Consider the following 22,911-nt stretch of genomic DNA (forward strand, 5'->3'; position numbering starts at 1 on the left):
CTGATCACCGACAGGTGAGCCCAAGGGAGACGAGGCGACCAGCGCGCGGACGCGAGCGGACGGCGCGTGCCATCCGCGGCCACGCAAACCTAGCCCAGATTTGGGCCGGGTTTGCGTCGTTCCGGACGCCGCGGCCGTCCGCTTTTGCGGTGCATCCCCGCGCTGGGCCGCGTTTTTGTCCGGCACGACCCAAACGGACGCGCGGGCGCGGTTTGGGTCGCGCGGTTGGAGATGCCCTAAGCTTCCATGGCGCCATGTCTCTCGCACGGATCTCCTTTGATTTGCGTGAGTTTACGTCATAAAAAGAGGACTGAGATCACATAAGGATCATCATTCAGCTTGTGATCTGGAGCCGATTGGCTGTTTGCCACGGGTGCTGGAGTAAGTACATGGAAAGGAGCTATGGGGGGGCGGTGACTAACTTTTGCCTTTTGGGAAGATAACAGTGCTTCATCTGGTTGCTTCGTGGACCATGGACACAGTTCTGAATCCGGCGGCTAGCGCGGCAAAGCAGCCACACTGCGACGTGACACTACCGAACCATTTGGCTAGCTAGTACGTACGGGTACGGCGATCGACCTCACATCGGTCTCCGATCGGGCGGATTAATTGTACGTAGCCCAAGGAATAAACTAGCTGTTCTACTTAACTGGTCAGGGTTCGATCGTGCGAAGCACCATGAAAGAGCTGCTAATTCTAGGAATAAACTGATTCCCCTAGCTAGATCTCTACTCAATTCGATCGGAGCTGAAGGGTCATGCAACTCAACGCAGGCAACATATCGGAGGAAGGATGCGAGGCTTAGACTAGTCATAGTGGGAAGTAACATGAGTAGTAACATGCACATGTTACTACTCTATGTTACTATCTTCATAGGGGTTAGTAACATCAAAGTAGTATCATATATGTCTTCATTAATTAGCTTATAGACTCATTGTATATATATTGAGAAGTGTGATGTTACAGTAACTAGCTATGTTACTTCATCCTCCTCTCTCCTCATTAACTCACTGCCATATAAGCAAATTTGCTGAGTTGGATACTTAGTTACTAGTGAAGTTACTCCCACTATGAGTAGTCTTACAAGTCGAGCACTCCTCCCATCATACACGCCGACGTAGGCCCCCTCGCCGCCTGCGCCGAACTCCAGGCTCTCTGGCCCCGCGGCGGCGCCGACGTCCACGGGATCAGCTTCACGTAGCGTATCACCACCACCGCCCGCCCGTCCCTGCTGCGCCCTGGCGATGACGACGCCAGGAACGCCACCCCTATCGCGAAACCGAGCACGAGTGACGCGACGTGAGTCTAACATTTGGACATGGTTTCTGTCATGTTCGGTTATCCTTTCTCCCTTTCTTACTCTTAGCGCCAACGACGTCGTGGGGAACTCGCAACCGGCCTACGCGAGCCATGCGCCGCCACTTTTCCCCTTCGCAGGTCTCGTGCCGCCGTGCCTCTCTCACCTTGCACGGCCGCCATTTTCTCCGGTAGGGCTCACGCGCGCGGTTAGGAAGGGACGGTCGCGCTCTCGCGTTGTGCTGCGCTCGGAGGTCTGCCGGGAGGAGGCGGAGGGCTTCGGTGAGGCACTAGTGGAAAACAGGGCTTCCGTGGAAGCCTTTTGTCGCGGGCGCGTCTGGACTCGCGACAAATGGCCTGGCCACGTCGCCCCGAAACCCTTTGAAGCGGTTCGGGCCTTTTGTCGCGGCCTTCTGTTGCGGGCCGTACCACGACCCACGACAAAAGGGGTCTGAGGCTCGGCGCCGCCTGCTGGCACCCCTTTTGTCGCGGATCGTGGTACGGCCCGCGACAAAAGGGACAGGCCTATATATACACACAGCCCCCCACCTCCCTACATTTTTTTCCTTGGTGGTGAAAGGTGGAGGTTTATGCTAGCTCTTTTTTTTCTTCATGTGCACAAGAGGTGTTTGATGAAATGTTTGTGAGGGATGCCACTTGATTTTATTTGATAAGATTTCTCCTCTTTTTTATCCTAAAAGGTTAGCAACTATTTTCTCGTATACATAATTTGTACAATACTAATTTTAGCAAGGTGATTGCATCTGATACATAATTGTACTTATGATGCAGATGAGTCATCATGGATGTACAGTAACAGATGTGCTCCCGCTTTCAGAGAGGGCGTGAATTCTTTCCTGATTGTGGCCGAGGCCAACAAGTCAAAGTAAAGTTTTATGTGTTGTCCATGTCTGAAATGTAAGAATGAGAAGGATTACTCTTGCTCAAGAGACATTAAGAGCCACCTGCTTCGGTTCGGATTCATGTCCAGCTATAATGTTTGGACCAAGCACGGAGAAGAAGGGGTTATGATGGAAGACGTCGATGAAGAAAAAGATAACGATGACCAGTACCGATCTATGTTCTATGAATGCGATGATACCACAATGAAAGACAATGAAGAAGAAGGAGGTGAAGAACGGGCACCAGATGATCCTGTTGATGATGATCTTCGTCGGGCCATTTCTGATGCAAGGAGAGACTGTGACACGGATAAGGAGAGGTTACAGTTCGACAAGATGTTTGCGAGTCCATTCGCATGTTAACCACTGAGAAGCACAACGATAATAGATTCAACGTAAGCAATAACATTCACCACTTTAATTTATTATCGTCAATATTTTGTTATCAAGATTGATATAGTCATATTCATCTCATTTTCCTATATAGGTCGACTTCATGCGGGAGAAGCTCCAACCACACTAACACCTACAAGGAATTACGGAGCAAGTGGCGGGACTTCTGATTAGAGAAGTAATAGACGACAACAACTTGTTTAGTCCAAATAGGCGCATCAAATGATCACCATGTAATAGTTAGAATAGACGACGGGCTTTAGTCCCGGTAGTCGTGAGTGAAGGAGATATGCCCAAGAGGCAATAATAAAAGTGGTTATTATATATCTTTATGTTTATGATAAATGTTTATATGTCATGCTATAATTGTATTAACCGAAACATTAGTACATGTGTGATATGTAAACAACAAAGAGTCCCTAGTATGCCTCTTAACTAGCTTGTTGATTAATGGATGATTAGTTTCATAATCATGAACATTGGATGTTATTAATAACAAGGTTATGTCATTATATGAATGATGTAATGGACACACCCAATTAAGCGTAGCATAAAATCACGTCATTAAGTTATTTGCTATAAGCTTTCGATACATAGTTACCTAGTCCTTATGACCATGAGATCATGTAAATCACTTATACCGGAAAGGTACTTTGATTACACCAAACGCCACTGCGTAAATGGGTGGTTATAAAGGTGGGATTAAGTATCCGGAAAGTATGAGTTGAGGCATATGGATCAACAGTGGGATTTGTCCATCCCGATGACGGATAGATATACTCTGGGCCCTCTCGGTGGAATGTCGTCTAATGTCTTGCAAGCATATGAATAAGTTCATAAGAGACCACATACCACGGTACGAGTAAAGAGTACTTGTCAGGAGACGATGTTGAACAAGGTATAGAGTGATACCGATGATCAAACCTCGGACAAGTAAAATATCGCGTGACAAAGGGAATTGGTATCGTATGTGAATGGTTCATTCGATCACTAAAGTCATCGTTGAATATGTGGGAGCCATTATGGATCTCCAGATCCCACTATTGGTTATTGGTCGGAGTGAGTACTCAACCATGTCCACATAGTTCGCGAACTGTAGGGTGACACACTTAAAGTTGGATGTTGAAATGGTAGAACTTGAATATGGAATGGAGTTCGAATATTTGTTCGGAGTCTCGGATGAGATCCCGGGCATCACGAGGAGTTCCGGAATGGTCCGGAGAATAAGATTCATATATAGGAAGTCATTTTATAAGATTTAAAATGATCCGGAAGGTTCTTTAGAAGGTTCTAGAAGGTTCTAGAAGAGTCCGGAAGAAACCACTAAGGAAGGCGGAGTCCCGGAGGGACTCCACCTCCATGGCCGGCCAACCCTAAAGGGGGAGGAGTCCCAAGTGGACTCCCCAAGGGGGGCCGGCCACCCCTCCCAAGGAAGGGTGGGAATCCCACCTCTAGTGGGAGTCCTAGCTTGGGTAGGTTTCATGTGTTATGGAAGGTTTTGGTTTGGGGTCTTATTCGAAGACTTGTAGACCAACTCTTGGGTGTTCCACCTATATAATGAGGGCCAAGGGGAGGGGGCCGGCCACCCCAACAACCACCAAGGTGGCCGCACCCCTATAGTGGCCGGCGCCCCCTCTCCCCAAACCCTAGCCGCCCCGCTCCTCCACTTCCCGCACGCTTAGCGAAGCTCCGCCGGATTTCTCCACCACCACCGACACCACGCCATCGTGCTGTCGGATTCAAGAGGAGCTACTACTTCCGCTGCCCGCTGGAACGGGGAGGTGGACGTCGTTGATGTATACGGGAGCTTCTATTCTTGTAGACAGTGTTGGGCCTCCAAGAGCAGAGGTTTGTAGAACAGCAGCATATTTCCCTTAAGTGGATCACCCAAGGTTTATCGATCTCAGGGAGGAAGAGGTCAAAGATATCCCTCTCAAGCAACCCTGCAACCACAAAGCAAGAAGTCTCTTGTGTCCCCAACACACCTAATACAATAGGTGCACTAGTTCGGCGAAGAGATAGTGAGATACAAGTAATATGGATGAGTATGAGTGATAATAGCATTCTGAGTAAAATATGGCAGCGAGTAAACATTCAACAAAACAGTAAACAAACGGAGATTCGATGTTTGGAAGCAAGGCCCAGGGATCCTGCTTTCACTAGTGGACACTCTCAACAATGATCACATAATAGGACTACTCTACACCCTCTTGTTGGATGATGAGCACCATTGTGTAGGGTTACACGAACCCTCAATGCCGGAGTTAACAAGCTCCACAATATTCAATGTTCATATTTAAATAACCTTAGAGTGCAAGATAGATCAATACGACTAAACCAAGTACTAACATAGCATGCACACTACTACCATCACACTATGAAAGGAGGAATAGATCACATCAATACCATCATAGTAATAGTTAACTTCATAATCTACAAGAGATCACAATCATAGCATAAACCAAGTACTTCATGATGCACACACTGCCAACATTACATCATGGAGGAGGAATAGACTACTTTAATAACATCACTAGAGTAGCACATAGATGATATTCAACTTGATCACAAAGAGAGAGAGATGAACCACATAGCTACAGCGGAGCCCTCAGCACCGAGGGTGAATTACTCCCTCCTCATCATGGAGGCAGCGATGGCGGTGAAGATGGCGGTGGAGACGGCGGTGGAGATGGCTCCGGGGGCAATTCCCCGTCCCGGCAGGGTGCCGGAACAGCGACTTCTGTCCCCCGAATTGGACTTTCGCGATGGCGGCGGCTCTGGATGGTTTTCTCTGTTTCCGTCGAACTGGTCGATGTTTTTAGGTCAGGGACGAATATATAGGCAGAGAATCAGAGTCGGAGGGGCCACGGGGTGCCCATACCATAGGGGGGCGCGCCCCCCTTGGGCCGCGCCGCCCTGTGAGGTGGGGCCCCCCTGGCACCCCTCTGACTTTTCTTCGGTGCTCCGGAAGCTTCCTGAAATTATAAGATCTCCGGAGTTGATTTCGTCCGATTCCGAAAATATTTCCTTACTAGGATTTCTGAAACCAAAAACAGCAGAAAACAACAACTGGCCTTTCGGCATCTCGTCAATAGGTTAGTTCCGGAAAACGCATAAAAATGATATAAAGTGTGAACAAAACATGTTGGTATTGTCATAAAACAAGCATGGAACATCAGAAATTATAGATACGTTGGAGACGTATCAGCATCCCCAAGCTTAGTTCCTACTCGTCCTCGAGTAGGTAAACGATAAAAGATAATTTCTGAGGTGACATGCTACCAACATAATCTTAATCATACCATTGTAAAGCTTATGAGATGAATGCAGCGATTCGAAACAATATAAATGCAATGAGTAAACAATTGAATCATATAGCAAAGACTTTTTATGAATAGTACTTTCAAGACAAGCATCAATAAGTCTTGCATAAGAGTTACTCATAAAGCAATAAATTCTTAGTAAAAGGTATTGAAGCAACACAATGGAAGATTAAGTTTCAGCGGTTGCTTTCAACTTGTAACATGTATATCTTATGGATAGTTGTCAATGCAAAGCAATATAACAAGTGCAATAAGCAAGTATGTTAGAATCAATGCACAGTTAACACAAGTGTTTGCTTCTTGAGGTGGAGAGAAATAGGTGAACTGACTCAACAATAAAAGTAGAAGAAAGGTCCTTCAAAGAGGAAAGCATCGATTGCTATATTTGTGCTAGAGCTTTGATTTTGAAAACAAGAAACAATTTTGTCAACGGTAGTAATAAAGCATATGTATCATGTAAATTATATCTTACAAGTTGCAAGCCTCATGCATAGTATACTAATAGTGCCCGCACCTTGTCCTAATTAGCTTGGACTACCGGGATCATCGCAATGCACATGTTTTAACCAAGTGTCACAAAGGGGTACCTCTATGCCGCCTGTACAAAGGTCTAAGGAGAAAGCTCGCATCGGATTTCTCGCTATTGATTATTCTCAACTTAGACATCCATACCGGGACAACATAGACAACAGATAATGGACTCCTCTTTTATGCATAAGCATGTAACAACAATTAATTTTCTCATATGAGATTGAGGATATTGTCCAAAACTGAAACTTCCACCATGGATCATGGCTTTAGTTAGCGGCCCAATGTTCTTCTCTAACAATATGCATGCTCAACCATAAGGTGGTAGATCGCTCTTACTTCAGACAAGACGAACATGCATAGCAACTCACATGAAATTCAACAAAGAGTAGTTGATGGCGTCCCCAGTGAACATGGTTATCGCACAACGAGCAACTTAATAAGAGATAAAGTGCATAAGTACATATTCAATACCACAATAGTTTTTAAGCTATTTGTCCCATGAGCTATATATTGTAAAGGTAGAGAATGGAAATTTAAAGGTAGCACTTCAAGCAATTTACTTTGGAATGGCGGAGAAATACCATGTAGTAGGTAGGTATGGTGGACACAAATGGCATAGTGGTTGGCTCAAGTATTTTGGATGCATGAGAAGTATTCCCTCTCGATACAAGGCTTAGGCTAGCAAGGTTGTTTGAAGCAAACACAAGCATAAACTAGTACATCAAAACATACATAAAAGACATATTACAAGCATTATAAGACTATACATCGTCTTCCTTGTTGTTCAAACACCTCACTAGAAAATATCTAGACTCTAGAGAAACCACTCATGCAAACCAAATTTTAACAAGCTCTATGTATTTCTTCACTAATAGGTGCAAAGTATATGACGCAAGAGCTTAAACAAGAGCACAACAATTTCCAAGTATCAAGTTATTCAAGACATCATACCAATTACTACATGTAGCATTTTCTGTTTCCAACCATATAACAATTAACGAAGCAGTTTCAACCTTCGCCATGAACATTAAAAGCTAAGAACACATGTGTTCATATGAACCAGCGGAGCGTGTCTCTCTCCCACACAAGCATTTATTCAAACAAGAACAAAAACAAGAAACATACAGACGCTCCAAGTAAAGTACATAAGATGTGACCGAATAAAAATATAGTTTCAAGAGAAGGAACCTGATAATTTGTCGATGAAGAAGGGGATGCCTTGGGCATCCTGTCAACACCCGGATTTTTAAGTCCAGATGCCTATTATGTCATTCATCGCAATCCCAGGATAATGTTGTTGCGAGGCATAATAGTCGAATATCACAGTCATTATTTATTACAAGCCATATTGTCATACAATCTTGAATCACATGATTCATCTTACATAAATAGTTGATCCTTCAATCAACATACATACACAAGTTCATACATAGCGGAAGCGTAACTATAGATGGACTCTCTAGTCCAGAGGCCAACATTTGACGTCCGAAACCCCTAGTTGTCGTAGGAGTCCTGCTGGTCATCCTCATGATAATTCTGTTCATCATCGTACTCTGGCCATTTGAATAGCCAGGGACAAAGCCGTAAGTACTTTAAGTACTTGCAAACTAATACTAGTGTAAAATGCTCACTAAAGGTATTCAAGCTCTAATTTAACTTGCATAAGCCAAATTTTAGTTCACAAGCTTGAGTCATGTGCTAACTAACTCAAATGGAAACATTAGTGTCATTCCCACATTATTGGTAATATTGCAACAAGTCACCACATCACCCTTCACATTCACTAGGGTTTTCAAAATATCTGACACCGGAAACTGTATGGCCCTTCCAACCGTCCGTAACCGTGGACACGGCTATTCGAATAGATTGACACTCTGCAGAGGTTGCACACTTGTGCCACAACATTTGATTTCATCCGTCGGAATAACTCCGAGTCACCGTAACACAGTACGCGGATCATCAACCATAACCTTTCACTTACACATCCTAGTATGAGCACCTCTCCCCATGAGCTTGGCCTCCCAAAGAAAACCAACCGTTAACCCGGAACTGCACAGGGCTTGGCCGTACAATTTCACCTCAATTCACATCATATCTTAACAACGGAGGCAGCCTCGGCATAACCCCTATGATGTGTGTTCAGAGGGAACTCATACTAAAATCTATAAACTTCCAGTTAAGCCCTACCCATAATCAGGTATTGTGGGGGTACTCAAAAATTGGAAAGGTATCGCATTCAAACCAATATCAGGGTTTTATCAAAAATCACTATCTTCTCTTGTTCACCATCAACTTCACATCATTCAATGGAATGCTTCACCATTCCAAGGTTTCAACAAGTCATATGTTCCCATCTAAAGTAGTCAAGTTTTAGTATTTTAGCACTAGCACTAATTTGAGGGGTGCTACATTGCTTTGCTAACATTGCTACTCTAGTAGTTATATTCACTATACCATTTGATATCAACTCTTTGAAAACACAACAAGTAAAACTTATATGGTATAAATGTAGAATAGGATGGTATGAATAAAGATAAGAGTCATGGTGCCTTGCCCAAGGAGGGCTGTGCACTTTGCAAGAGTATTAGCTTGCCTTGGTAGTTCTCTAGGTTTTCTTCTTCCTCTTCTGGGTAGAATTCTCCTTCCTCTTGGAAATCTCCGGTGCTAGCGTCTAAATTTGAATACGAGGTATAATCACTAAACAAACTCAAGGACTATGCTAAGCACATCATTATCTCACACAATCTAGGCTAAGCACACACATAAAATAATTAGGTGCATTGGTTTTCTTTATTAAAGAAAAGTGATTTCCTCTCATAGCATATGTAGTTAATAAATTTCCATTTAGTTCTTGAGGAAAACTAATTTCCTTGAAATCTTCTTAAGATTTAACTTCTCAAATAACCATACTTGAATGCATATTGACCAAAGTCAACATTCATTATTAGTATTTGAGAAAATGATTTAAATGAGGTATGTCACCTCATACCATTTTATAATTCTATAAATGATTTAAATATCCAAATATTCATATAGGAGTGTTTGGACCTGGGGTACAAACATCACATGAATTCATTTGGGACAAGATTTAATTGAAGTAAAATACTTCATATGCTTTACATAATAGTTTTGGACAATATCACATAGCTAAACTAGCCATATAGTCCATTAATTAATCTAGAGCATGATCATGCAAAGTGACCACACCATTTTCTTGCAGAAACAATTAGTGTAAGTCAAATGTGAGCTATAGGAGTTGGAATTAATTCAATATCTATTTTGGTTGATTTTTAATAATTATTTGAATAGGAAAAAGTCCCTGCCTTCTTATTTTTATCATTTTATTTCCACAACAGATCTCGAGGTGAGACCAGTGGCATAATGTAGATCTTTTTGCTAGCTTTCCAAATATATAAAGTTTGTTAAATTTGGCCAAGCCAAACAGATTCTATGAATTTTCAAAGTTGGGTTCTGTATTGAATTTAAACTAAATTTATTAAACGAAGTTTGAATTAAAAAGGCCGGCGAGAAAAACTACTGGGCTCAATGGTTTAAAAACGGCCCAAGGCCAGCCCACCACGCATCTGTGCACGCGCGGGCCGCCTGACAGTGGGCTCCACCTGTCAGCGACGCTTAACGCCGAAGCGGTATGGATCAACGAGGCGCGTTGGATTAGAACGCGATCTAACGGCTCACAAGCATCGTCATCGATGGCGAGAGAGAGTTCGCCGGCGGCACAGGTAGGGGGTCGGAGGGCTTACGGTGGCTTGATACGCGTTCAACACGTGTCCGTTGGGAACCCCAAGAGGAAGGTGTGATGCGTACAGCGGCAAGTTTCCCTCAGTACGAAACCAAGGTTATCGAACCAGTAGGAGCCAAGAAGCACGATGAAGGTTGATGGCAGCGGGATGTAGTGCGGCGCAACACCAGGGATTCCGGCGCCAACGTGGAACCTGCACAACACAACCAAAGTACTTTGCCCCAACGAAACAGTGAGGTTGTCAATCTCACCGGCTTGCTGTAACAAAGGATTAACCGTATTGTGTGGAAGATGATTGTTTGCAGAAAACAGTAGAACAATATTGCAGTAGATTGTATTTCAGTAAAGAGAATTGGACCGGGGTCCACAGTTCACTAGAGGTGTCTCTCCCATAAGATAAACAGCATGTTGGGTGAACAAATTACAGTTGGGCAATTGACAAATAAAGAGGGCATGACCATGCACATACATATCATGATGAGTATAGTGAGATTTAATTGGGCATTACGACAAAGTACATAGACCGCCATCCAACTGCATCTATGCCTAAAAAGTCCACCTTCAGGTTATCATCCGAACCCCCTCCAGTATTAAGTTGCAAAGCAACAGACAATTGCATTAAGTATGGTGCGTAATGTAATCAACAACTACATCCTTAGACATAGCATCAATGTTTTATCCCTAGTGGAAACAGCACAATACAACCTTAGAACTTTCTGTCACTGTCCCAGGTGTCAATGCAGGCATGAACCCACTATCGAGCATAAATACTCCCTCTTGGAGTTACAAGCATCTACTTGGCCAGAGCATCTACTAGTAACGGAGAGCATGCAAGATCATAAACAACACATAGATATAACTTTGATAATCAACATAACAAGTATTCTCTATTCATCGGATCCCAACAAACGCAACATATAGAATTACAGATAGATGATCTTGATCATGTTAGGCAGCTCACAAGATCCGACAATGATAGCACAATGGGGAGAAGACAACCATCTAGCTACTGCTATGGACCCATAGTCCAGGGGTAGACTACTCACACATCACACCGGAGGCGACCATGGCGGCGTAGAGTCCTCCGGGAGATGAATCCCCTCTCCGGCAGGGTGCCGGAGGCGATCTCCTGGATCCCCCGAGATGGGATCGGCGGCGGCGGCGTCTCTGGAAGGTTTTCCGTATCGTGGCTCTCGGTACTGGGGGTTTCGCAACGGAGGCTATTTGTAGGCGGAAGGGCAGGTCAAGAGGCGGCACGGGGGCCCCACACCACAGGGCCGCGCGGCCAAGGGGGGGCTGCGCCGCCCTAGGGTGTTGCCCCCTCGTGGCCCCTCTTCGTCTCCTCTTCGGACTTCTGGAAGCTTCGTGGCAAAATAGGACCCTGGGCGTTGATTTCGTCCAATTCCGAGAATATTTCGTTACTAGGATTTCTGAAACCAAAAACAGCAGAAACAAAGAATCGGCACTTCGGCATCTTGTTAATAGGTTAGTTCCAGAAAATGCACGAATATGACATAAAGTGTGCATAAAACATGTAGATAACATCAATAATGTGGCATGGAACATAAGAAATTATCGATACGTCGGAGACGTATCATGGCTCCAGCTAGGGTTGGCAGTATGCTCGACGAGGTTGTAGACGACGGCGAGGCTCCTGGTAGCAGTGGCGTCGCTTGGGGAGGCCTGGATCGACGGCGATTGCTGCAGAGCTTCCGCGGCAGTGAGGCGTCGATTGTGTTGGAGATATGCCCAAGAGGCAATAATAAAGTAGTTATTATTTATATCTTTATGTTTATGATAAATGTTTATATATCATGCTATAATTGTATTAACCGAAACATTAGTACATGTGTGATATGTAGACAACAAGAAGTCCCTAGTATGCCTCTTAAACTAGCTTGTTGATTAATGGATGATTAGTTTCATAATCATGAACATTGGATGTTATTAATAACAAGGTTATATCATTGTATGAATGATGTAATGGATACACCCAAATTAAGCGTAGCATAAGATCTCGTCATTAAGTTATTTGCTATAAGCTTTCAATACATAGTTACCTAGTCCTTATGACCATGAGATCATATAAATCACTTATACCGGAAAGGTACTTTGATTACAACAAACACCACTGCGTAAATGGGTGGCTATAAAGGTGGGATTAAGTATCCGGAAAGTATGAGTTTAGGCATATGGATCAATAGTGGGATTTGTCCATCCCAATGACGGATAGATATACTCTGGGCCCTCTCGGTGGAATGTCGTCTAATGTCTTGCAAGCATATGAATGAGTTCATAAGAGACCACATACCACGGTACGAGTAAAGAGTACTTGTCAGGAGACGAGGTTGAACAAGGTATAGAGTGATACCGAAGATCAAACCTCGGACAAGTAAAATATCGCGTGACAAAGGGAATTGGTATTGTATGTGAATGGTTCATTCGATCACTAAAGTCATCGTTGAATATGTGGGAACCATTATGGATCTCCAGATCCCGCTATTGGTTATTGGTCGGAGTAAGTACTCAACCATGTCCGCATAGTTCACGAACCGTAGGGTGACACACTTAAAGTTGGATGTTGAAATGGTAGAACTTGAATATGGAATGGAGTTCGAATATTTGTTCGGAGTCCCTGATGAGATCCCGGACATCACGAGGAGTTCCGGAATGGTCCGGAGAATAAGATTCATATATAGGATGTCATTTTATGTGAATTAAAATGTCGCGGAAGGTTCTATGGAAGGTTCTAGAAGGTTCTAGAAAAGTCCGGAAGAAACCACCAAGGAAGGTGGAGTCCACATGGGACTCCACCTCCATGGCCGGCCAACCCTAGTGGGGGAGGAGTCCCAAGTGGACTCCCCCTTAGGGGGCCGGCCACCCCCCCATATGGGAGGTGGAAACCCCACCTCTAGTGGGAGTCCTAGCTTGGGTAGGTTTCCCCACCATATGGAAGGTTTTTGGTTCGGGTCTTATTCGAAGACTTGGAGACCAACACTTGGGGTTCCACCTATATATAGAGGGGCCAAGGGGAGGGGGCCGGCCACACCAAGACCACAAGCTGGCCGCCCCCCTTGAAGTGGCCGGCCACCCCCTCCCAAACCCTAGCCGCCCCCTCTCCTCCATAACTCCCGCGTAGCTTTAGCGAAGCTCCTCCGGACTTCTCCACCACCACCGACACCACGCCGTCGTGCTGTCGGATTCAAGAGGAGCTACTACTTCCGCTGCCTGCTGGAACGGGGAGGTGGACGTCGTCTTCATCAACAACCGAACGTGTGACCGAGTACGGAGGTGCTGCCCGTTCGTGGCGCCGGAACCGATCGTGATCAAGATCTTCTATGCGCTTTTGCAAGCGGCAAGTGAATGTCTACCGCAGCAACAAGAGCCTCCTCTTGTAGGCTTTGGAATCTCTTCAAGGGTGAGACTCGATAATCCCCTCGTTGCTACCATCTTCTAGATTGCATCTTGGCTTGGATTTCGTGTTCGCGGTAGGAAATTTTTTGTTTTTTATGCAACGTTATCCTACAGTGGTATCAGAGCCGTGTCTATGCATAGATGGTTGCACGAGTAGAACACAATGGTTTGTGGGAGTTGATGTTTTTGTTATCTTTAGTTGAGTACTTTGCATCTTTGTGGCATAGTGGGATGAAGCGGCTCGGGCTAACTTTACATGACCGCGTTCATGAGATTTGCTCCACGCTCGACATGCAACTTGTATTGCATAAGTGGCTTTGCGGGTGTCTGTCTCTCCTACTACAGTGAAGATTCAATTTACTCTTCTATTGACAACACTAGTATCACCGTTGTGGTTCATGTTCGTAGGTAGATTGGATCTTACTCGAAAACTCTAAACCACGTAAAATATGCAAACCAAATTAGAGCACGTCTAACTTGTTTTTGCAGGGTTTGGTGATGTGATATGGCCATAATGTGATGATGACTATGTATGAGATGATCATTATTGTATTGTGGCAACCGGCAGGAGCCTTATGGTTGTCTTTAAAATTCATGTTGAGTAGTATTTCAAAGTAGTTGTAAGAGTTGCAACATGGAGGACAATCATGAAGACGGCGCCATTGACCTTGACGCTACGCCAACGATGATGGAGATCATGCCCGTTGATGATGGAGATCATGTCCGTGCTTTGGAGATGAAGATCAAAGGCGCAAAAGACAAAAGGGCCATATCATATCACATATGAACTGCATGTGATGTTAATCCTTTTATGCATCTTATTTTGCTTAGATCACGATGGTAGAATTATAAGATGATCCCTCACTTAAATCTCAAGATAATAAAGTGTTCATCCTTAGTAGCACCGTTACCAAGTCTTGTCGTTTCGAAGCATCTCGTGATGATCGGGTGTGATAGATTCAATAAGTACATACAACGGGTGCAAGACAGTTTTGCACATGCGGATACTAAGGTGGCCTTGACGAGCCTAGCATGTACAGACATGGTCTCGGAACACGTGATACCGAAAGGTAGAGCATGAATCATATGGTTGATATGATGAACACTTTGAGTGTTCACCATTGAAATCACACCTTTTCTCGTGATGATCGGGTTTAGGTGCGGTGGATTTGGTTCGTGTGATCACTAAGACAATGCGAGGGATATTGTTTTGAGTGGGAGTTCACCTAGTTTTTATTTAAGTTGAATTAAAAATTGAACTCAATTTGTCATAAACTTAGTCTAAACTATTGCAAATATATGTTGTAGATATGGCGTCCCCAATCAATTTAACCAGTTCCTAGAGAAAGAAAAGCTTAAGAGCAACGGTAGCAACTTCACCGACTGGTTCCATCATGTGAGGATTTTCCTCAATGGCGGAAATCTGCAATATGTGCTTGATGCACCGCTAGGTGACCCTCCTGCAGAAACTGAAACCGATGAAGTAAAAGCTGTTTACGCAACTCGGAAAACTCGGTACTCTCAAGTTCAGTGTGCCAACTTATGCAGTCTGGAAGCCGATCTTCAAAAACGTTTTGAGCACCACGATCCACATGAGTTAATCAATGAGTTGAAGACTATATTTGAGACTCATGCGGCCGTGGAATGCTATGAAGCATCGAAACACTTCTTCAGTTGCATGATGGAAGAAGGAAGCTCCGTTAGTGAGCACATGCTTGTTATGACCGGGCATGCGAAGAAACTCAGTGACTTGGAAATAGTTATTCCTAACAGACTGGGGATTAATCGTATCCTTCAATCACTGCCACCTAGTTACAAGAACTTTGTGATGAACTACAATATGCAGAACATGAACAAAGAGTTACCTGAACTCTTCTCCATGCTTAAAGCTGCTGAGATTGAGATCAAGAAAGAGCACCAAGTGTTGATGGTCAACAAGACCACCAGTTTCAAGAAACAGGGCAAGTCTAAAGGAAAATTCTAGAAGGGTGGCAAGAAAGCTGCTACGCCTCCTGTGAAACCTAAGACTGGCCCTAAACCTGATGCTGAGTGCTATTACTGCAAGGAGAAGGGACACTGGAAGCGTAATTGCTCCAAGTATTTGGCGGATCTGAAGAGCGGCCTTGTCAAGAAGAAGAAAGAAGGTATATCTGATATACATGTTATAGATGTTCATTTCACTGGTTCTCGTTCTAGTACCTGGGTATTTGATACTGGTTCGGTTGCTCATATTTGTAACTGGAAGCAGGAACTAAAGAATAAACGACAACTGCTGAAAGATGAAGTGACGATGCACGTTGGAAACGGATCCAAGGTCAATGTGATCGCAGTCGGCACACTTCCTCTACATCTACCTTCGGGATTAGTTTTAAGCCTAAATAATTGTTATTATGTACCTGCGTTGAGCATGAACATTATATCTGGATCTTGTTTAATGCAAGACGGTTATTCATTCAAGTCTGAGAATAATGGTTCTTCTATTTTTATGAATAATATCTTTTATGGTCGAGCACCACAGAAGAATGGCTTATTTCTGTTAGATCTCGATAGTAGTGATACGCATATACATAACATTGATGCTAAGCGAATTAAATTGAATGATAATTCTACTTATATGTGGTAATCGCTGCCTTGGTCATATTGGAGTGAAACGCATGAAGAAACTCCATACTGATGGATTACTTGAATCACTTGATTTTGAGTCACTTGATAGATGCGAAGCATGTCTAATGGGAAAAATGACTAAGACTCCATTCTCTGGTATTATGGAGCGAGCTACTGACTTATTGGAAATCATACATACCGATGTGTGCGGACCAATGAGTGTAGCATCGCGCGGTGGTTATCGTTATGTTCTAACCTTCACAGATGATCTGAGTAGATATGGGTATATCTATTTCATGAAACATAAATCCGAGACTTTTGAGAAGTTTAAGGAATTCCAAAGTGAAGTAGAAAATCAACGTAACAAGAAGATTAAATTTCTACGATCTGATCGCGGAGGTGAATATCTGAGTTATGAGTTTGGCATGCATTTAAATAAATGCGGAATACTTTCACAATTGACACCGCCGGGAACACCACAACGAAACGGTGTTTCCGAACGTCGTAATCGAACTCTCTTAGATATGGTTTGTTCTATGATGTCTCTTACTAATTTGCCATTATCATTTTGGAGTTATGCATTAGAGACAGCCGCATTCACTTTAAATAGAGCACCATCAAAATCCGTTGAAACGACGCCGTATGAATTATGGTTTAATAAGAAACCTAAGCTGTCGTTCCTTAAAGTTTGGGGTTGCGAAGCCTATGTAAAGAAGTTACAACCGGACAAGCTAGAACCCAAAGCAGAGAAATGCGTCTTCATAGGATACCCTAAGGAAACTATAGGGTACACCTTCTATCACAGATCCGAAGGCAAGATCTTTGTTGCTAAGAACGGAACCTTTCTTGAGAAAGAATTTCTCACTAAAGAAGTGACTGGAAGAAAAGTAGAACTCGATGAGATTAATGAATCTTCACTAGTTGATCAGAGTAGCGCAGTACCGGAAGTTGTTCCTATGCCGCCTACACCAACAACAGAGGAAACTAATGATAATGATCATGAAACTTCAAACGAGATAGCTACTGAACCTCGCAGATTGACAAGGGAACGTGCCACTCCTGATTGGTATGATCCTTGTCTAAATGTCATGATTGTGGACAACAATGATGAGGACCCTGCGACGTATGAAGAAGCGATGATGAGCCCAGATTCCAACAAATGGCAAGAAGCCATGAAATCCGAAATGGGATCCATGTATGATAACAAAGTATGGACTTTGGTTGACTTACCTGATAGCCGAAAGGCTGTCGAGAATAAATGGATCTTCAAGAGAAAAACAGATGCTGATGGTAATATTACTGTCGATAAAGCTTGACTTGTCGCAAAGGGTTTCCGACAAATTCAAGGTGTTGACTACGATGAGACTTTCTCACCTGTAGCGAAGCTAAAATCTGTGAGGATTTTGTTAGCAATAGCTGCATTTTTCGATTATGAGATTTGGCAGATGGATGTCAAAACGGCGTTTCTTAATGGAGACATTGAGGAAGAGTTGTATATGGTACAACCCAAAGGTTTTGTCGATCCTAAAAATGCTGACAAAGTATACAAACTTCAGCGTTCAATTTATGGACTGAAGCAAGCATCAAGAAGTTGGAACCGACGCTTTGATAAGGTGATCAAAGACTTCGGGTTTATACAGTGTCATGGAGAGGCCTGTATTTACAAGAAAGTGAGTGGGAGCTCTGTAGCATTCCTGATATTATACGTAGATGACATATTATTGATTGGGAATGATATAGAACTATTAAGCAGTGTAAAGGGTTATTTGAATAATAGTTTTTCAATGAAAGACCTTGGTGAAGCATCGTATATATTAGGCATCAAGATTTATAGAGATAGATCAAGACGTCTAATAGGGCTATCACAGAGTACATACCTGGACAAGATTCTAAAGAAGTTTAGAATGGACGAAAGTAAGAAAGGATTCTTACCTATGTTACCAGGCAAGGTCTTGAGTAAGACTCAAGGTCCGGCTACGGCAGAAGAGAGAGAAAGGATGAGTCAGATCCCCTATGCCTCGGCAGTAGGCTCTATCATGTATGCCATGCTATGTACAAGACCGGATATAGCACATGCTGTTAGTTTGACTAGCAGATATCAAAGTGATCCAGGAATGGAACACTGGACAGCGGTCAAGAATATCCTGAAGTACTTGAAAAGAACTAAGGATATGTTTCTTTGTTATGGAGGTGACCAAAAGCTCGTTGTAACAAGTTACACTGATGCAAGTTGGAACACTGATCCTGATGACTCTAAGTCACCATCTGGGTACGTGTTTATATTGAATGGTGCTGCAGTAAGCTAGGCAAGCTCGAAGCAGTGCACGGTGGCAAAATCCTCAACAGAATCGGAGTACATAGCGGCTTCAGAGGCTTCGTCAGAAGCGGTATGGATGAAGAGGTTCATTATAGAGCTCGGTGTGGTTCCTAGTGCATTGGACCACTAGTCATCTATTGTGACAACATGGGTGCCATTGCCAATGCACAAGAACCAAGGTCACACAAGAGGCTGAAGCATATCAAGCTGCGTTATCATTCGATTCGCGAGTACATCGAAGATGGAGAAGTAAAGATTTGCAAAGTACATACTGATCTGAATGTAGCAGATCCGTTGACTAAAGCTCTCCCTAGGGCAAAGCATGACCAACACCAGAATGCCATGGGTGTTAGGTACCTTACAATGTAATCTAGATTATTGACTCTAGTGCAAGTGGGAGACTGTTGGAGATATGCCCAAGAGGCAATAATAAAGTAGTTATTATTTATATCTTTATGTTTATGATAAATGTTTATATATCATGCTATAATTGTATTAACCGAAACATTAGTACATGTGTGATATGTAGACAACAAGAAGTCCCTAGTATGCCTCTTAAACTAGCTTGTTGATTAATGGATGAGTAGTTTCATAATCATGAACATTGAATGTTATTAATAACAAGGTTATATCATTGTATGAATGATGTAATGGATACACCCAAATTAAGCGTAGCATAAGATCTCGTCATTAAGTTATTTGCTATAAGCTTTCAATACATAGTTACCTAGTCCTTATGACCATGAGATCATATAAATCACTTATACCGGAAAGGTACTTTGATTACACCAAACACCACTGCGTAAATGGGTGGCTATAAAGGTGGGATTAAGTATCCGGAAAGTATGAGTTTAGGCATATGGATCAATAGTGGGATTTGTCCATCCCAATGACGGATAGATATACTCTGGGCCCTCTCGGTGGAATGTCGTCTAATGTCTTGCAAGCATATGAATGAGTTCATAAGAGACCACATACCACGGTACGAGTAAAGAGTACTTGTCAGGAGACGAGGTTGAACAAGGTATAGAGTGATACCGAAGATCAAACCTCAGACAAGTAAAATATCGCGTGACAAACGGAATTGGTATTGTATGTCAATGGTTCATTCGATCACTAAAGTCATCGTTGAATATGTGGGAACCATTATGGATCTCCAGATCCCGCTATTGGTTATTGGTCGGAGTAAGTACTCAACCATGTTCGCATAGTTCACGAACCGTAGGGTGACACACTTAAAGTTGGATGTTGAAATGGTAGAACTTGAATATGGAATGGAGTTCGAATATTTGTTCGGAGTCCCTGATGAGATCCCGGACATCACGAGGAGTTCCGAAATGGTCCGGAGAATAAGATTCATATATAGGATGTCATTTTATGTGAATTAAAATGTCGCGGAAGGTTCTATGGAAGGTTCTAGAAGGTTCTAGAAAAGTTCGGAAGAAACCACCAAGGAAGGTGGAGTCCACATGGGACTCCACCTCCATGGCCGGCCAACCCTAGTGGGGGAGGAGTCCCAAGTGGACTCCCCCTTAGGGGGCCGGCCACCCCCCCATATGGGAGGTGGAAACCCCACCTCTAGTGGGAGTCCTAGCTTGGGTAGGTTTCCCCACCATATGGAAGGTTTTTGGTTCGGGTCTTATTCGAAGACTTGGAGACCAACACTTGGGGTTCCACCTATATATAGAGGGTCCAAGGGGAGGGGGCCGGCCACACCAAGACCACAAGCTGGCCGCCCCCCTTGAAGTGGCCGGCCACCCCCTCCCAAACCCTAGCCGCCCCCTCTCCTCCATAACTCCCACGTAGCTTTAGCGAAGCTCCGCCGGACTTCTCCACCACCACCGACACCACACCGTCGTGCTGTCGGATTCAAGAGGAGCTACTACTTCCGCTGCCCGCTGGAACGGGGAGGTGGACGTCGTCTTCATCAACAACCCAACGTGTGACCGAGTACGGAGGTGCTGCCCGTTCGTGGCACCGGAACCGATCGTGATCAAGATCTTCTACGCGCTTTTGCAAGCAGCAAGTGAACGTCTACCGCAGCAACAAGAGCCTCCTCTTGTAGGCTTTGGAATCTCTTCAAGGGTGAGACTCGATAATCCCCTCGTTGCTACCATCTTCTAGATTGCATCTTGGCTTGGATTTCGTGTTCGCGGTAGGAATTTTTTTGTTTTTTATGCAACGTTATCCTACAGATTGGCCTTGCTCCGGCGACGATTGAGGTGGCTACTGGTGCTGAGCGAGGCGGTGGTGAGTGGTGATCATGGTGGTGTGCTTGGTTGTGTCCAGGGAGTGCTCTATTTATAGGAGGAAGGGGGTGCTGCGAGGCATGGAGCGGGTCATCGCGAGCGCGGCGTCTCCGGCGAGCTAGAGGGCTAGGCGTGACGCAGCGACGATCATGAGGGTACGGCGAATCCGTGAGCGTCCGCGGCGAGTTAATGCGACGAGTATGGTGGTCGGGCGGGCGCGTGTACTGTCGCGGCCGTGGCGGGCGCGTTCGTCCTCTCCGGCGGCCGTGGTCGCCAAGGCATGACGTCGGCGTGTCCGGCGAGCTCCGCGTGGCGAGAGAAGTACTACGGCGCGCGGATATGGTCGGGTACAGCGAGATTTGGCGAGCGCCGCGTGGGCGTGTCCGTGCGCCAGTGACGTCGCCCATGCCGCTCGCGGCGTACCTGGGACGTACTGGGCGCGTCGTTCGGGTCTTGTCGTCGTCTCCTCGGTCAATGGCGAGTACGGGCGGATCCAGGAGATCTCTGGCGTCGTGTTTGGCAAGGTGGAGAGGAGTGGAGAGGCAGAGATGAGAGGGGAGGGCGTCGAGGTGGAACGGGGTCGGCATGGCCATGGCCATCCATGTTCTGGTCGTGTCCATGTCGATCCATTGCATGGGCTAGGTAGGGTTAGGTCAGGGAAGTAGGGCTAGGTCAATTGGTGGTCAAGTTTTGGCCAGGTTTGATCACATTTTGAATTTGGTGAATCTTACATATGTTTCAATGTCTCATTTTGGCATGCTTATATCTTGTGATTAAAAATGAATTTGGTGTCATGATCTTTACAAAAGTTGTTCACCTTGTTGTGTACTTGGATGACATGCAAAGAGTTGGATTTGTTTAGTTTAGAAATTTTGAAATAGAGAGGCTCAAAGTGGTGACCAGACTATAAAAGTAAAAAATGACCATTATCATATGTGATCCTATTTTCAATTTTTGAACTTGGTTAAATTGGTATATCTTTGATTCTCAAGGTTGTAATTACTCTTTGATATCATGTTACAAATATTAGTGAAGATCAAATGGGTCTAGGGTCAAATTTACAAAAATGCCATAGACCATATGTTAGGGTTTTTAGGGTTTTTATAGTATTGGATTTCTTTCTCTTTTTGATTGATTTGATTTGTGATCATCACTTGATCACTCTAGGGTTTTAGAATTCATCATACTCACAATTATAACAATCATCATGGCATATCACTCAAAATGCACAAGTCCTATGCAGAGTACTATATGCAAGGTAAAAGTTTTTGTTGGTTCTGAAATTTGGATATTTGGAATTGTTCTTCTTCCTTTATTTGAAATTTGGGATGTTACGAACCCTTCCCCCTTACAAAAGATCTCGTCCCGAGATCTTAAAGAAAATTAGGTACTAAAGAGATCTGGGTATTCCTTCTTCATATCTTCCTCTCGCTCCCAGGTGGCTTCATCTTCGGTATGATTACTCCACTGTATCTTCAGGAGCTTGATGCTTCTGGTGCGGGTGGTTCTGTATGCTTCTTCCAAGATGTGAATCGGCACTTTGCGGTAGGTCAGATCTTGGTTGATATCCACCGAACGGTGATCGATGTTCTTGAACACTTCGGTCTTCTCAGGAACTTCAAGGCACTTCCGAAGGAGTGGGATGTGAAATACGTTGTGTACAGCCGACATTTCTTCGGGCAACTCCAGTTGATAGGATACTTCTCCTCTGCGACTCAGAACTTTGAAGGGTCCGACATATCGGGGTGCGAGCTTTCCTTTCAGCTGAAATCTCTGCATTCCTTTCAAGGGGGATAGTTTAAGATAGACGAAATCTCCGATCTCAAAGGTCATCTCTCGGCGTCTCTTGTCAGCGTAACTCTTCTACCTGGATTGCGCCGTCTTGAGGTACTCTCGAATCTTGTGCACCTTCTCTTCGGCTTCACGAAGTACATCAGGTCCAAAGACTTGACTTTCTCCGACTTCCGACCAGTTCAGGGGGGTACGGCACTTCCTTCCGTACAAAGCTTCAAAGGGGGCCATCTGTAAACTAGCTTGGTAACTGTTGTTGTACGAGAACTCTGCGTACGGCAAACAATCTTCCCACTTAGATCCATATTCCAGTACACATGCTCTCAGCATG

The 22,911-nt window shown here is 44.3% G+C and overlaps 1 pseudogene; it reads right to left on the bottom strand.

The window, feature by feature from the left end:
- Window positions 1–1,479, bottom strand: part of LOC139831594 (protein STRICTOSIDINE SYNTHASE-LIKE 10-like) — a 147,542-nt pseudogene extending 146,063 nt beyond the window's left edge.
- Between the last annotated feature and the right edge of the window lie 21,432 nt (window positions 1,480–22,911).

This window comes from Lolium perenne, chromosome 5, assembly GCF_019359855.2.
Source record: "Lolium perenne isolate Kyuss_39 chromosome 5, Kyuss_2.0, whole genome shotgun sequence".
Lineage (NCBI taxonomy): Eukaryota > Viridiplantae > Streptophyta > Magnoliopsida > Poales > Poaceae > Lolium > Lolium perenne.